Source organism: Dromiciops gliroides, chromosome 1 (genome assembly GCF_019393635.1).
Source record: "Dromiciops gliroides isolate mDroGli1 chromosome 1, mDroGli1.pri, whole genome shotgun sequence".
In the NCBI taxonomy this organism is placed as follows: domain Eukaryota; kingdom Metazoa; phylum Chordata; class Mammalia; order Microbiotheria; family Microbiotheriidae; genus Dromiciops; species Dromiciops gliroides.
In genome coordinates, this window is record NC_057861.1 from 761979473 (window position 1) to 761994695 (window position 15223).

General features: G+C 48.1%; 1 protein-coding gene across 2 annotated transcripts in view; it reads right to left on the reverse strand.

Moving 5' to 3' along the window:
- Positions 1–15223, reverse strand: part of ARPP21 (cAMP regulated phosphoprotein 21) — a 166734-nt gene that overhangs the window by 124443 nt on the left and 27068 nt on the right. Inside the window, exon 2 of one of the 2 annotated variants that reach the window (XM_043979562.1) lies at positions 6046–6147. The exons of the other annotated variant lie outside the window; for it this stretch is intronic. The gene's annotated coding sequence lies outside the window, so the exon portion shown is untranslated. The remainder of the gene's footprint in view (positions 1–6045; positions 6148–15223) is intronic. 2 annotated transcript variants of the gene reach the window in all.

The following is a 15223-nucleotide window of genomic DNA, read 5'->3' on the forward strand; positions in this document are numbered from 1 at the left end:
AGATCCCTGCTCATTGCTGAGTCTGCAGACCTTGGAGCTGATTAGGGAGATGTCATTTCCAGGCTCAGCTAATAGGCTTCCACCAGACAGAGAGAAAACTCTGGATGCCGATTTCCTTTTGTCTTCCTGTCCTAGGACCCACAGCCTGACGCTGGCCTGATCCAGAGGCCACACTGGAAGATCTTCTTAGAGCTGTGCGGGCAGGGCAGCCTTCAGGGGAGGCCCAGACTCTGCTGTGAGAGGCCAGGACCAGTGCGGGCCTCCACTCCACTACCTGCAGAGACAGCTGTACACACCCTCAGTGGGGGTTCTCTAAGGGTCACCCATTCCTCGGAGAAGCCTCCAATGCTCAGGTTCCAGAGTCACAGGGTTTTCAGTGGGCCTAGGCTTCCCTTTACCCTCAAGGGGGAAGAAGAAGTGCCATGGCCTGTGGCGCTGGGGTGGGGTGGGGGGCACTTCTTCCCACAGTTCCTCACCTGGCCTGCCCTCCACCTCCAGGGCCTCTGCTCCTCAGAGGGTGGAGCCGCCTCCCTCCCCCCTTCATGTTGCTTCATCCCTTTGCCTCCTCCTGGGGGCTAGGGGTCAGCCGTGCCACTGGACAGAGGGCAGGGGGGCAGATCATTGGTAGGGTTGGGGATCCCTTCTCCTTAGATGACTGTGTCCAATATCCTCCATGAACCCAAGCCCTGTTCAGTGTTCCCCAAGCACCAGGGTCCCTAATCTCCAGTGCACTGGCTTGATTCAGGCCCTCATGATTCCCCAACAATAATGAGACATTGCAGGTCAGCAAACTGGGGCAAATCCACTTTGGCCCCTGCAGAGCAAAAGTGCCCTTGGAATTCGAGGCCTCAAGCTCTCCTGGCTCACGAGTTTCCTGTCATCTTTGTGAACATGGTCACTCAGTACAAAAGGCTCAATATTGACTCCCCTGCTAATCACTCTTCATTTGCCACTATAGATAAGCCTGACTTCTGTTTTCAGGTGTGACTCTAGCTGATGACTCTTTCCCTCCCTCCCTTCCTCCCTCCCTCCCTTCCTCCCTCCCTCCCTCCCTCCCTTCCTTCCTTCCTTCCTTCCTTCCTTCCTTCCTTCCTTCCTTCCTTCCTTCCTTCCTTCCTTCCTTCCTTCCTTCCTTCCTTCCTTCCTATGACCTGATGCATGCTTGGACCAGTTTCATTTGATGTTTTACACCACTAGGATCCAGGAGCTACAAGAGGAGACCTGGGACCAGCTTCAGGGCCCTCCAAAGCACCTGACCCAGCCATGCTAATGAATGGGCACGGTGGCAGCTATGTGGGGAGGAGGAGCAAGGAATCCCCTGATCAATGACTGGGGGCTTGAGAGTAGAAGAAATCCAAACCCCAAACAAAGGAGGTGGCAGCTGAACTTGATCCTAAATAGTCTCCCCTCCACCTAAGCCACCACACACACACACACACACACACACACACACACACACACCCCTTCTGGACCACAAAGCACAAAGTACCAGCTCTGGAGCTAGAAGTGAACACAAAGACCATGGAGGTCAGCCTCTTCATTCTATAGAAGAGGGTACTGAATTTCAAGGAGGGCATGTGACTTTCCCTGGGTCTTCTGAGATGCTACTCTAGCTCAGTCTGTGTGAGCCTCACAAGACCAGCATTAATTCTACTGTATTACATGGCTTGAAGCGACTTTGGTCCGGATGCCACTGTCATCCTTCTCTGGGAGGGAGTCATGAAAAAGGAACAAAACCCTCCTCAGGGACCGATGGACCATAATCTGTCCATAGGACCTTTCCCAGTGCTGAAAAGGCCCTGAGTTTGGCTTCCTCTTCTTGCCCTCAAAGGAAGGTGAAGATTCCACAGCCCCCTGGGGCTCAGGCTGCCAAGCTCTGTCCATCTCTGTAGCTTCTTTTTCCTGAGCAAAGATCCTACAAACGGCAAGGGCGAGGCAGCTGAAGGGACAGGTCATCCTCTCTCCATATACAGAAGCCAGAAGTCTTGCCAAGGCGCTGACAAGCAAACCCAGCTGGTTATCTTAACAGGACAGGTCCATGCATCCTCAGTGCAGAAGAGAGTACAACTACTCCCTTGAAATAGGCCTCTCTTTGGACTGCAAACAGGAACCAATAGGGGTGCGTCAAGCCCCTGACAATGAGCTCCTAACTGTGAGTGATTCTTCAGGGATTGACGTAGGTTGTGCAAGTTTCATGATACCCATTTTCCAGATGGAGAAACTGAGGCCCAATGCTATACTCCAGCTCCTGACCCCAGCTCCAGGGTATATATGTATATACATGCATGCATGCATGTATAGGTATATGTATCCACACATGCTCATACACATATACAATGAATATATATATACAATATGTGTGGACATGTGTGCATATGTATGTGTGTGTACACACATCCATACATATACATATAGAATTCTTTAAAAGGTTTTGCCCACAGCTGCATCTGGATACAGTATAGACTATAGACTATAGTGGGCCCACTTTCTGCGTGTGTGTATACACATACATATAAGTATATGTGTACATATATGTAGATATGCTATATTATAATATATGTATATGTGTGTATATAGACATACACTATGTTATACACATATAGATACATATGTTCACTATATATTTATTGGGGATGGGGGTGAGAGAGGACTCTGGAACATTAACTATGAACAGCCTTGAATGTCTGAAACCAGGGCTCTCAGCCAAATCTTACCAGAAGATCGATCATTAAAAGGCATTTAATCAATACTCATCCAGGGCATTCTCTCTGTGTCCATGTCTTTCTGTCTCTTTCTGTCTCTGCCTCTCATTCTCTCTCTGTCCCTGTCCCTGTCTCTGCCTCTCTCTGTGTCTCATTCTCTCTCTGGCCCTTTGTGTCTTGGTTACACATACACACCATAAGAGCCCCGTCAATAGAGTGGCCCTCAGTGTTCTCAAACAATCCTCTCAGATTCCAAGGGAAAACAAAAAGGCCCCTGAGCCCCTAGCACTGGGCCTGGAGTGGAGCAACTTTCAATTGCATGAATCTCTTGGTCATGACTGACTTTTTGAGGCTTACAGTCTATTCACAAGAGCCCAGCTCTACCATAGTCTGTGATCTCCCCGCCCCTCTTCGTAGACGCTCCACCCCCCCCCCCCCCCCCCCCCCCCCCCCCCCCCCGCCAGAGGCACTCAGGCTTGGAAGGCAGCCAGCTCAGAATCGTTTCTACAATGGTCGGTTGACAAGAAATACTCATTTAATGTGCCTGGCACTGTCCTAGGTGCTGGATTAAAAATATGATACATCAAACAGTCTCTCCTCACAAGGGGGATGCCATAGACCTGTTAGTATGCTACTTAATTTTAGATGCTATGGCCACTAGGTGGCACCACAATGCCTAGAGCCCTGGATTTGCAGTCAGGAAGACCAGAGTTCAAATTCAGATTCAGATACTAGCTGTGTGACCATGGCCAAGTCACTTGACCTCAATTTTCTCATTTGTCAAAGAGAACAATTATAGCAATTACACATCAGGGTTGTTAGGAAGTTGCAATGAGTTAATACTTTTGTATTTTGCAAACCTTGAAGCCTCTGCTTCCAGCCTTTCTCCAACCTTCATTGTAAAGAATAGGCACACCTGCCTTGGCACCACCAACTGCCACCAACAGGCAGATGAGCACAGCAGCCATGGCAGCATATCCCACCCCCAGATCATCTATTCTGTTTCCAGCCCCACCCTCACAGCCATCAACTGGGGAAGCAGCTCCCATGGAGAAGGGGACAGCCATCCTCACAAACTGCCACCCACAGAGAAGGCAGGCCAGCCTCCAGGATGCAGTGTGGCACCCTGAGGGAGAGAGAGGAGTCAGCATGTGCCAGGCAAGTTGCTACACCAGCATCTTCTGGACTCCCAGCTCCCCTCAGATTCCAATGGAAACAGCCCACGACCCCTCAGGAAGAGCCAAGCTTCCAATCTAGCACCCTCAGCCATCAATCTGGGAAGCCACACCTGGGGAGATGCAGCCTGGACCCTGCTCCTGCAGAAGCTGCAGCCACAGACACTGAAAGCAGCTAGGAAAAGGAAGCCAGAGCTGGTCACCAGCCTCCCAGGTCCTCTCCAGTGGCTCCTTATCAGGAACTGCTATGACTTACCAGTGGAGAATGAGCTCATGCTCTACTGCTGCCCCCTCAGGACCCCGGGACCTTTCCCTCTGACCTGCAGCTCAGACCTTCCCCGGCTGTTGTCTCCCCCATTAGAGGGAACCCCTCGAGAGCAGGGCTTGGCTCACTTTGGTGTTCGTGCTCCTGATGCTGAGCCCAGGGCTCTGTACACAGTGGACACCTAATAAATACTCTATTCATTAACTATATGAATCCTAGCTGTTGATCATGAGGATGAGGAGGAGGAGGAGGAAGAGGAGGAGGACTATGGTGATGCCTGACTGGATTAGCTTCCAGATCACAGTCTCAAGCTTGCAGTCCACCTAAGCCCTCAGATCTTTTTCAGACAAACTACTCTCTGACCACATCACCTTCACTTTGTATTTATTCCTAATTCATCGAAACTATTCAATTAAATACTGACCTTCGAGACATCTGGAGATTGTTGATGTTCATTCTCCAATTCATTGGATTAACTCTTTACCTGCTTCTAGCCCTCCTCACCACAGCCACATTTTTTCAGGACTTAATGTGGCCCCTCAAATTCATCACTCAGTGGCCACCATTTTGATGCTAAGCCTGTCCAACTTTAGCTGAGTGGTCAAGCTTAATACATAGTATTCAAGTTTCAGAGGTCATGCTAGTTGCAGGGGAGGTCCCACCATCATGGCCTTCAATAATCAAGGTTGACCTCTGTGCTACATTGGATCATCAGGGCAAAACATTTCCCTTTGTCATTCAGCCTCCAACATAATAAGAGTAAAATCATTTGGTCAGTGGGATGCACGCTCACTGAGGGCTGGGCTTGGCCCATGTTGGCATTCTACCCCGAACACTGGACACTAGGCATTAAAGAAGTGATTTTTGATGGGTGGATTGAGTGAAATGGAGGGCAAGATGAATTCAGAAGCTAGTTGCACTGTGGGATGCTGTTTCTACCTTTCTACTACATCTCAAATAGATTCCCCTTTTCTCTGATGCTGCCACCCCATAACCACACATCTGGACTCTCATAATAGTCTGCAGGAGAGCCTGCCCCACTTCAGTCTCTCCCCACTGCCGTCTATTCTCTATCTGGCCATCAAAGAGGCACAGGTCTGGTCATTCAACCCCTACTCAATAACCCGAAGTGGCTCCCTATCAGACCTAAAATTCTGTCATTCAAAGCCCTTGGCAATATGCCTCCTCCTCCTCCTCCTCCTCTTCCTTCTCCTCCCATCACACACACCTTTCAGGCTTTTTCTACCTTTCCCCTCTCCACTTTCTCCTCAATCCAGGGACACACAGCAAGGTCCTCCCTCTCTCACCTCTAGGCAGTTTTTCTGGTTGTACCTTTGCCTGGAATGCTCTCCCTCCTCACTTCCACCACCACCTCCTTCCCCGGCTTCCTCTGAGCTCCAGCTCCAATCTCATCTTCTACTAGGAACCTTGCCAGCCCCCCCTCAACCCAGTGTCTTCCCTCTGCTCATTGTTCCCCTTTCATCCCATCTAGAGCTTGTTTTGCCTATGATTGTTTCCTTGTGGTCTCCCTCATTAGACAGTGATGTCCTTAGGGGCATAGACTGTCTTTTGCCTTTCTTTGTATCCTCAACACAGAGTAGGCTCTCAATAAATGCTAGTTAACTGACTGACTGATGTTTGCAAATCTTCCCAGTGAGTTCTCTCCATGGTACAAATGTAGGCTCATAGGATGGTTTGAGCTGGAAGGGACTTTAGAGGCCTTTAGGTCCAGCCCTCTCATTTTGTAGGTGAGGAAGCTGAGGGAGGGGGGAAGGAAGGAAGGAAGGAAGGGAGGGAGGGAGGGAGGGAAAGAGGAAGAGAGAGAAAGAGGTGGGGAGTGGGAGAAGGAAATAGGGCTTTATTGAAAAAAAAAAGCTCTAAGGGGAAAGCAAGGAAACTTGACCTGGTCAGGAGGTGGGAGAGTGAATGACCATCACAGGTGGAGAAGCGGACAGAAAGTGGACAACCAATCTGAAGAACTTTCTGCTTGGAGCAGCACAGGAACCTACAGGAGGGAGAATGGGAAGCAATAGCTCAGATTGTGCATTTCTTGGCAAGAAGAAGGGCCTTCATACTAGAAATGATGGAACCCCAAAGGGTGGGGGTTAGGGGCACAAGCAGGAGATGTCTGTGATGAGAAAGGGGCTCTTAGGGGAGGGTCTGGCTGCCCTTGAATTCAAGGCAGCTGTCCTCATTGGACTGGAGATTTGATTACTGAATCTCTGTCAGCAATGCTTGAAAGATCATGGAAAACAGGAGAGGAACCACATAAAAGGAAAATGCCCCCATTGTTCCCCATACGTACACCAAAGAGCAGGCCAGTAAGAATTACTTCAGCTCCTCACTCTACCCTCGGTGGATGCTCTTGATGAGCTTACTAAGTCAACGATTGGTGACAATCTAGCAGGGGCAATGGGGATGACAAAAGGCCCTCTTGGCTCCATGAACGAGTCAACCCCCGTGACCTCATGTCTGTTTTGGAAGGAATCACTGGCCTCCATTGGATACACTTTACCTAAACATTGGCAAAATGTTTGATAGTCATATGTTAGTCTTATGTAAAACATAGAGAGAGGTGAAGTAGACAATTATCTACACAGATAAGTGTGATTGTGCTTTAATTGGTGGACTCAAAGAGTACTCATTAATGGATCAGTGCCACCTTGACAGGTCATGGCCAGTTGTGTGTGCCCATCATTAATTTGCATAAACACATGGTGGCATTCTTTTCACATTTGCTGGGAATGATAGCCAACAAACTGGAAGGAAGAGTCAATCCAAAAACAAAATCTCTGCCAGCTACAGCATTAACCCAGATCTAAAGAGGTGGTCAGGGGGCGGCTAGGTGGCACAGTGGATAAAGCACCAGCCCTGGATTCAGGAGTACCTGAGTTCAGATCCAACCTCAGACACTTGACAGTTACTAGCTGTGTGACCCTGGGCAAGTCACTTAACCTCCATTGCCCTGAAAAAATAAAAAATCAAAAAATAAAGAGGTGGTCAGATGGGGGAGGGAGGGATCGAGATTACTGTATGTGAAACATATCTTGGAATTTTCAAGGCTCCAGGATTCTCTTTGCAGTGGGATGCAGCAGCTGCAAAAGTAATGTCATCTTGGACTGCATTAAGAGGCATGGCTTCCAGGAGGGACAATGGATTGAATTGACAAAGGGGACAATTTAGGCCTGGTTTTAAGGAAAATCCATCCAAACTTCCTAACAACTTGAGCTATCCCCAAGTAGACTGGGCTGCCTTGTAGGTGAGCAAGGGGTTCCTCCTAGTGGGGAGAGTCTTCAGATAGAGACTGTTGCCTATATTGAAGGTTCCTTTCAGTTGTGAGTAAGATGAGATAGCCCTTGAGCATCCTTCTTCTAAGATTCTGCCATTCTGTGGGCCTTGCATCTGTATCAGAGAAAGTTTGCTGGAAGGAATTAAGCATGTTTAGCCAGGAGAAGAGATGATGCGATAGCTATAACTTCAGAGATGTAAGGGATTACCATGTGGAATTGGGATTAGACTTAGTCTGTTTGGCCCAGGAGGCAGAAACAGGTGTACTGTGTAGATGATGCAAAGAAATAAATGCAGGCTTGACCTTAGGACACATTTTCCTAAAATATGAATTATCCATGAGTAGAATGACCTACTTTGTGGGATGTGGGGGTCTGCCTCCTTGGAGGTCTTCAAGTAGTGGCTGCTTGTGGGGTCTGTTATCCCTTCTAACTCTAAACTTCTGACCTTTTGATATTGTCCCCATTTTATATATGAGGAAACTGAGTTTCAGTGAGAGTAATGGATCTGCCTATGGTCATATAGCCAGTAAATGTTGGTGATAGCCTTTGAGCCCGGCTTTCCTGGCTGCACTTGGTGTTTACCAGCTGTTGGGGATGGGGAGAGGGAGGGAGAGTTCTGTGCCCCTTCACATAATGTGCTTCTGAAGACTTAGGCTGCTATAATTAACACCGCCTCATGCTTCTCGCTGGTAGCCCTATCAAGAGACATCTAGGCACGCCCAAGGGGAAGGGCACACTGGCTCATCTGCCTTCATCTCTTGCGGTCCACTGGTATGAGTTCAGCTGCTGAAGTCAGTGACTGATTCCCTGGGCAAGGCTCTGCCTGGCAGGGTTGCCTGTTTACTTCTGAGGAAAGAAGAAGGGGTGAGCAAGAACAAACGATGACTCAGCTGCCCACCTGGATCCACTAGCTACTAGAAGTAGCTGAAGATCTGTCTTACCAAAGAGCAGGGATGGCTCCAGAGGACAAACCCAGAATCAAGGGGGTGAGGGGGCAGTCCTCCAGTCAGATCAGCTCCAAAATGGAGGGATCACCTGGGGACGTGGGTCCCTCCCTCACCCTTCAAAGCTGGACGAGCACTTGTTGGACAGAGTGGGAACTCCTTTTGTGGATAGTGGGACTTGGAGGCCAATGAGGTCCATCCAAATTTCAAATTCCATGGGTGATGGAAGGGGTTTAGCTCCACCTAGCCTGCCATGGGCAATTATTTCCTTCCTACTCTTAGGGAGGCAGCCTTCCTGGAAGTAATACTTCTTAATTTCCTCTTAACCATTTGAGGTGTCATGAGAAAGCTGGAGAAAGCTCAGGGTTTCAGGGATTTGAGGGTAGAAGTCCCTGCCCAAGGCCTGGCATGAGGGAAGTCAGTCCAGGATAATCAATGGTGCCTAGGAAGGGAGTCTACCCCAGGGGCAAACCATGCTGCTGTCTCCTCCCTGCATCAAACTATCAAACCTCCCTCTGGAGACTTTTGAGCTGGTGGCCTTGATTCAGATGAAAGGGGAAGGAGAAAGAGGAAAAGGGAAATGGGAAGGAAAAAACCAAAGGGATCGGGAAGGAGAACAAAAGAGGAGGGCAAAGGGAACCTGGAAAGGGGCAAAGAGCTCCAGCCCAGCCCAGCCCTGGCTGACAGCCTGGCTGCCCCCATTCCTTGACTCTCATTGCCTTCCCAAGGGCAGCTGGTAGCAATGACTGCCAAAGCATTTTACATGATATCCTCACCACTAAACTGGGTGGAAGATGCTATTGCAGTCCTCATTTTGCAAAAGAGGATCCTGAGGCTCAGAGGGAAGGGCCTACAGAAGTAGTAAGTGCCTGGGACAGGATCTGAACACATGTCCAATGGACCCCATGACTAGAATGCAATCCCCCGAGCCACCTAGCTGCCTGGCCCCCAATCCGTGAAGAGCATCCTTGTGGATTTGAGCCTCTGCTCAAATCCCGATTCTTCTGCTTATTACTGCAGATGACCCCAAACAAGTGACTTAAACATCCTGGAACTGGTTTCTTTTCTATAAAATTAGTCCATTTAACTAGACAACCTCAAATTTGTGCTTTAAATTTGTTGACCTATTATCTAGTCAGATGAGGCATTAGCAGCTGTAGCCAAGCTCCCCTTGCCCTGTACGCAGCACAATCAAAGCTTGTGGGAAAGTAGTGATGACCATGCACCTGCTCCCTTCCATGTTCTGTATAATATCATTGGCACTGATCATTGAGGTCTCACCAAGAGTAGCCATACATCCCCATTTACAAGGTGACTGTGTCCCTTGCGATATATAGAAAGTTAATTCCCACAAGGCAAAATCTGCAGACCTGGGACAACCTAGAGTTTAGCCTCTATCTCACCCTTCCAACAGATCTGGTGTTTCCCTCCTCTCATCTGAGGCCAGGAAGATGTGGAATAGTGACTAATTTTCCCCCTTCCTCCTCCTCGATGTCATCCACAAATGGGGTGGTTCAAAAGGAAGGCCTAGCCAGGATCTCTGGTTCTCTGATGGGCATCTCCTGAGGCCTGACTGTGCCCATCAGTTGTACCTGAGTGTGTGTGTGTGTGTGTGTGTGTGTGTGCAATAGAAGAGCCACCAAAGGCCTTTGTGTATTGTGTTAGACAATGGCCACTTACTTTTTTATATTGCAGCAGGGTGTGAGACCAAGTCCATACCCACATGCATGCATGTGTTCACACTCAAGTCTGTGTGTTAGGGAGAAAGCAGAAAGGGGAGCCCTGAGCTCATCCATGAAAGCAGCCACATTCACACCTCTTTGACCAAGGATAGTCATATGGGCAGCTCAGTCAGTGGTCAGTCTTCGTGGCTTTATCATGACTGGGGAGATGTTGACTGAGAGTCACTTCCTCCGGGAAAGTCTGTAGGTGTAACATCCCCATACGATGATGCCCAAGGACTATGGGCCTTTCTGCCTATTTGTGCCAAGGTCCAGCTATTGGTAATGAAGACAGAGATGTAGGTTAAACAAACAAATGATTATTCTGGACCACAGAGAGCCAAGACTATAATCAGTGGTGTGGCTAATAGTTCTTCTCTGAGGCAGAGGGAGGTGTTGACCATGCTTTAGCCATTATACCTTGGAGCCAAAGAGCCCTATCTTGGTGGGCCTATCAGCAAGGGCCATAGAAAACATTCTGTTTTCTGATGCTGCAGGTGTGCACAGAAAGTGGGTCCATTCTGAGAATGTTTTATATCTTCTGGGAATTTGCCAAAGGCCCTGGGGTAGCATCTATTCAGAGGAAAGTCAAACGGTATAGATCCCTAACTGTACCATGACTTTCTTTCATAGCTTGAAGAAGATGAGCATATTTGGCCTAAAGATAAGATTACTCAGGATGAACCTAATAGCTGTCCTCAAATATCTGAAAGGCTATTGATGCAAAAGAGGGATCTGACTTGGCCCCTGATTTCAGCACCAGGGACAATGAGCTGGAGTTGCAGAGAAGGAAATTTAGACTTGATATGAGGGTGTGGGGTGGGAAAGAACCAATTAGGATAGTCCAAATGTGGAATGGGCTGCCACAGGACTGGGTTTCCCTCTGTCTGAGGTCTCCAAGTAAAGATTCAATTGCCAATGTGAAAAAATTCTCCAAATTACTCAAAATTAGAGGAATGCAAAGTTCCTCTGTGTTTCTACCTCATACATGTCAGATTGTAAGATGTCAAGAAAAGGAGAACGGCAGTTGTTTGAGGGACCAAGAGAAGACTAATGCATTGCTGGTGGACCTGGGATTGGTCTTGCAATTCTAGAAAACAATTTGGAATTATATCCTAAGAATCACTAAAGTGTGCCCACCCTTGGACTCAACTATACTATAACTAGACAGATCTCTATGCCAAAGGAATTAAGGAAAGAGGTAAAGGGCCCATATGTGCAAAAACAAGGCAGTTCTTTGTAGTGGCAAAGAACTGGAAGTGAAGAGGATGCCCATCAATGGGGTAATGTGATGGATACTATTGCTCTGTCAGAAGTGATGAAATGTATGATTTCAGAGAAACCTGGGAAGATGAGTATGAACTAATGCAGAATGAAGTGAGCAGAGAGAGGGGAACAATTTATGCAATAACAATAATATTGTAAAACCAATCAACTTTGAAAGACTTAAGAATTCTGATCCCTATTGTCACTTCCTGACTGAAAGGTAATGGACTCGAGAGATAGAAAGAATTATTTTGGGTTCTGGCCAATATAGAATATGTTTTGCTTAACTATGTATAATTTTTTTCAATGATTTTTTTCTTTTCTATATTTTTAAATTGGAGAGGAAAACTAGGAGGGAGAGAACATAAATGCATGTTATTTAAAAATAAATTTAAAAGCCTAGATATTCACTTGCTGGGGGTGTTGATAGGGCAGTCCTGCTTGGGTCTAAGTTGAACCAAATGACCTCCTAAGCCTCTTCCTACACTAAGATTTTTAGGGGAATAATGGAGTGCATAATTCAGAAAAGCAATTATCCAAATGACATTTGAATTTGGGGGTGGAATGCATTAATTGTTTCTTTTCTTTTCCTTTTTTTTGGCAGCAGATTTTATAGTCCTAATTAACCAGTATTTGGTTAACATGCAGATAAATTTGCCTTCCCCAAAACTCAATGGCCAGGCAGCTGGGAAAAGCAATCTGGGAGTATGCTGAGTTGTTGAAAATATTGGACCTGGGATTAAAACATTTTTCAGATAAATGGGTTGGGCATGTAATGTGCAGGAGGGATAACAGATGGACAGGCCACAGGCTACCTGGGTCCAGCAGGGTGACCATAGAAGAACCAACTGGAGCCCTCCAGATGGCTGGACAGATACTCGGTTGGGGAGTGAGGGAGTCAGAAAGATATAGACAAATATCACACAGGGTGAGAAAGCTTGGCCAGGTTGGGATCTGCACTGGTGTAGGGCACAACCACACATCAGAGCTCCATTTGGATACTGGCACATGGGTAGCTGGTGATGTCAACATCCCAATATCCAAACATTTAAAGTGCAGGGGCTCCTGTGGTCCCGAGATGCGCTGCCAGGGGTTGATCACCTTGCCAGTGTCCCCACACCAGGAGTCACTTAATCTTCAAATGAGAACTCCAATTCTGTCAGGAACATAGAGGGACAGTCAAGCCATTTTGTATCTGACAAAAGCCATCCAGAGATGTCCCTGAAGGGGAAAGAGCTTTGCCTCATACTCCTCATTCTGGTGCCGTGTTAATCTGGGAAATAAACCAGCTACTAAGAGCAATGGATGAGCACCATTTGGAAGAGGGGCTCTTTGGTGCCCCCTAGAGACTGAAGCCACACCTCACCTAGTGCTAGAAAGACCACTTCAAGAATAAAGCAGGCCTAACCTATATAAAATGATAGGCAGTATAATGTGGTAGGACTTGGGTGCTGGCCCTTGTCCTGGGGTTTGTTTACTAGCTCTCTGATCTTAGGCAGGTCCCGAGCTCAGGAAGATGATTCAGAGACCATCTGAGGTGGTGGTGTGATGGACTACCAGGAGGGCAGAAGCCCTGCTCTTCTCCCTTGCCAGGCTGTGTCCTGGCATCAGGATCTGCCCAGATGCCCAACAAGCCCTGACAGAAGAAGATGACAGGTGCAGGAGGAGGGAGAGGATGGGTGCTGTGGCTGCCCCAGCCACTGAGATGACAGGCCCAAAGAACATCTCACTGGAGCCGGCTTCAGAGGGCTTCCAGCACAAGAAGGGGCCAGATAGTGTGAGAGCAGGCTACACACTTCCAAACCATCAATCAGCAAAAACTGTGGGCAGCCCGCTCAGCTGGCCAAAGCTGGCTCCTCCCCAAGCAGCAGAGACACAGTGTTCTCAGAAGCCCTGGGAAACAAGGATGCAATTTTCCAGTGGAAGAATGTGACCCATTGCCTCATACCTCCCTTCCCCCAGCACCAACTTTGGCCACCATCTTTCCAAGGAGCCCAGTGTTGGACAGAAACGGCTTCATTAATCTGGGCCTTTTCTCTATGACTTTACTTATGTGTTTTCATCAAGTTTCAATGCCCCAGCTGGCCAGAGGGGCACAGGCTCAGTCCCAGAACTCATGAGTTCCAGAGTTGAAGGGCCTCTGGAGGCTGCCAGTGCTTGATCCAGCTCCCTCAGTCATCCTGCCTCTGCTTAGTGACTGCTGGTGAGAGAGAGACCTCTGGCTCTGAAGGCAGGCCAGGCTACTTTCGAAGAGACCTCCTAGTTAGAAGTTGTCTTTTCCTCCTGAGCCTAACTCTATCCCTCTACAATGTCCAACAAGTGACCCTAGTTCTGCCCTTTGAGGCCAAGCTGAGCAAGGTGAAACCACCTTCTGCATGCTGACAGCCTTCAGATGCTTGAAGACAGCCATCACCTCCCCCACTCATCCCCTCCTCTTCTCCAGGCAAAGTGGCCCCAGACCCTTCCCCCCATCCTCAATTATCCTCTGGGTGGCCCCAAGGCCCTTTACTTGGGCACTATCCTCTGAGCACAATGCACCCTTAACTAGGACATTTCCTGAGCTGGCCCATTCAGACATCAACCTCCCTCCTGGTGGGATCTGTTTGACCAAGGACAAGCCAATGGATGGGGCTCATTTTCCTCATTCCAGGCAAGGTTCCTTGTCACTGCTTGGGTTTTCTAGGCTGCCATGTACCAGCGTGGGCAAAGATTGAGCTCGGTCAGTCCTCTGCCCACACCCTGCCCCACATTCTCCCCAGATGAGCCACTGTCTAGAAAAGACACCCCCCCCCCGCCCCCGCCTTGGAGCTACCAGGTGGACATTTTAAAACCAAGGCGTGAGTCCTGTGCTTCACCTTCCTGCTTTTATCCACTGATCTTTTTTTGCCAGGTTAAATGACTTGCCCATGGTTACACAGCTAGTATCAAGTGTCTGAAGCTGGATTTGAACTCAGGTCCTCCTGAATCCAGGGCTGGTGCTTTATCCACTGTGCCACCTAGCTGTCCCCCTCCTTCCTGCTTTTAGGGCCCAGCATTCTAGTTTATCTAGAAACCAGACCTGGCCTTGTGATTCTATCCAGGAGAAAGGGGAGTCCCTGGTCTTCATAAGGCCTTTCCCATCTTCCGGCTGATGCCTCAAATTCAAAGGTGAAATCTGAAATCTCAGGCTTCCAATTCTCCTGTAGTTGTCACTGGTGAAACCTTAAGCTTTATGTCCTGGTCACACCTGAAGGGGAGCATGTTTATTAGATCTCTTCTTTGGAGGCATCGATCTGGGGCCAGGGTATAGAGGGCATGAAGCTGCTGGGAGAGAGGAAGGGTGGAAGCGTGCTGGGGCGAGGGCACAGAGAGGGCTGAGGATGGAGGCACTTCCAGTGGATTCCATGGACAGTGGATTGTCTGGACACTCTAATTGTTAGACCCCACTAATGATTCATTGATAGGGCAATTCACTCACTTATTGACTTATTGATTTATGGTTTTTGTTTATCTGTTTGTTTACTTATCCATTCATTCATTACCTATCTGCCAGTTTGTCTATTAATTCATCCAGTCATTAAATATTCACATATCTATCATTCATTCATTTTTTTATTTATGCATGCAAACATTCCTCCCTCCCTCCCCTCTTCCTTCCTTCCTTCCTGTACTTATTTACTTGTTTGTTTGGGCAGCTAGGTGGCTGCCATGGATAGAGCATTGAACTTGGAATCAGACCTGAGTTAGAATGCTGCCTTGACAACTAACTATCTATGTATCTCTTGCTGAGTCAGGTCCAGGATCAGAAGGGCAGATGGACCAAGCCCTGTCCTTGTAGCTATAACCAGATGCATCTTATCCAATCTTCACTTTTGTCTTTA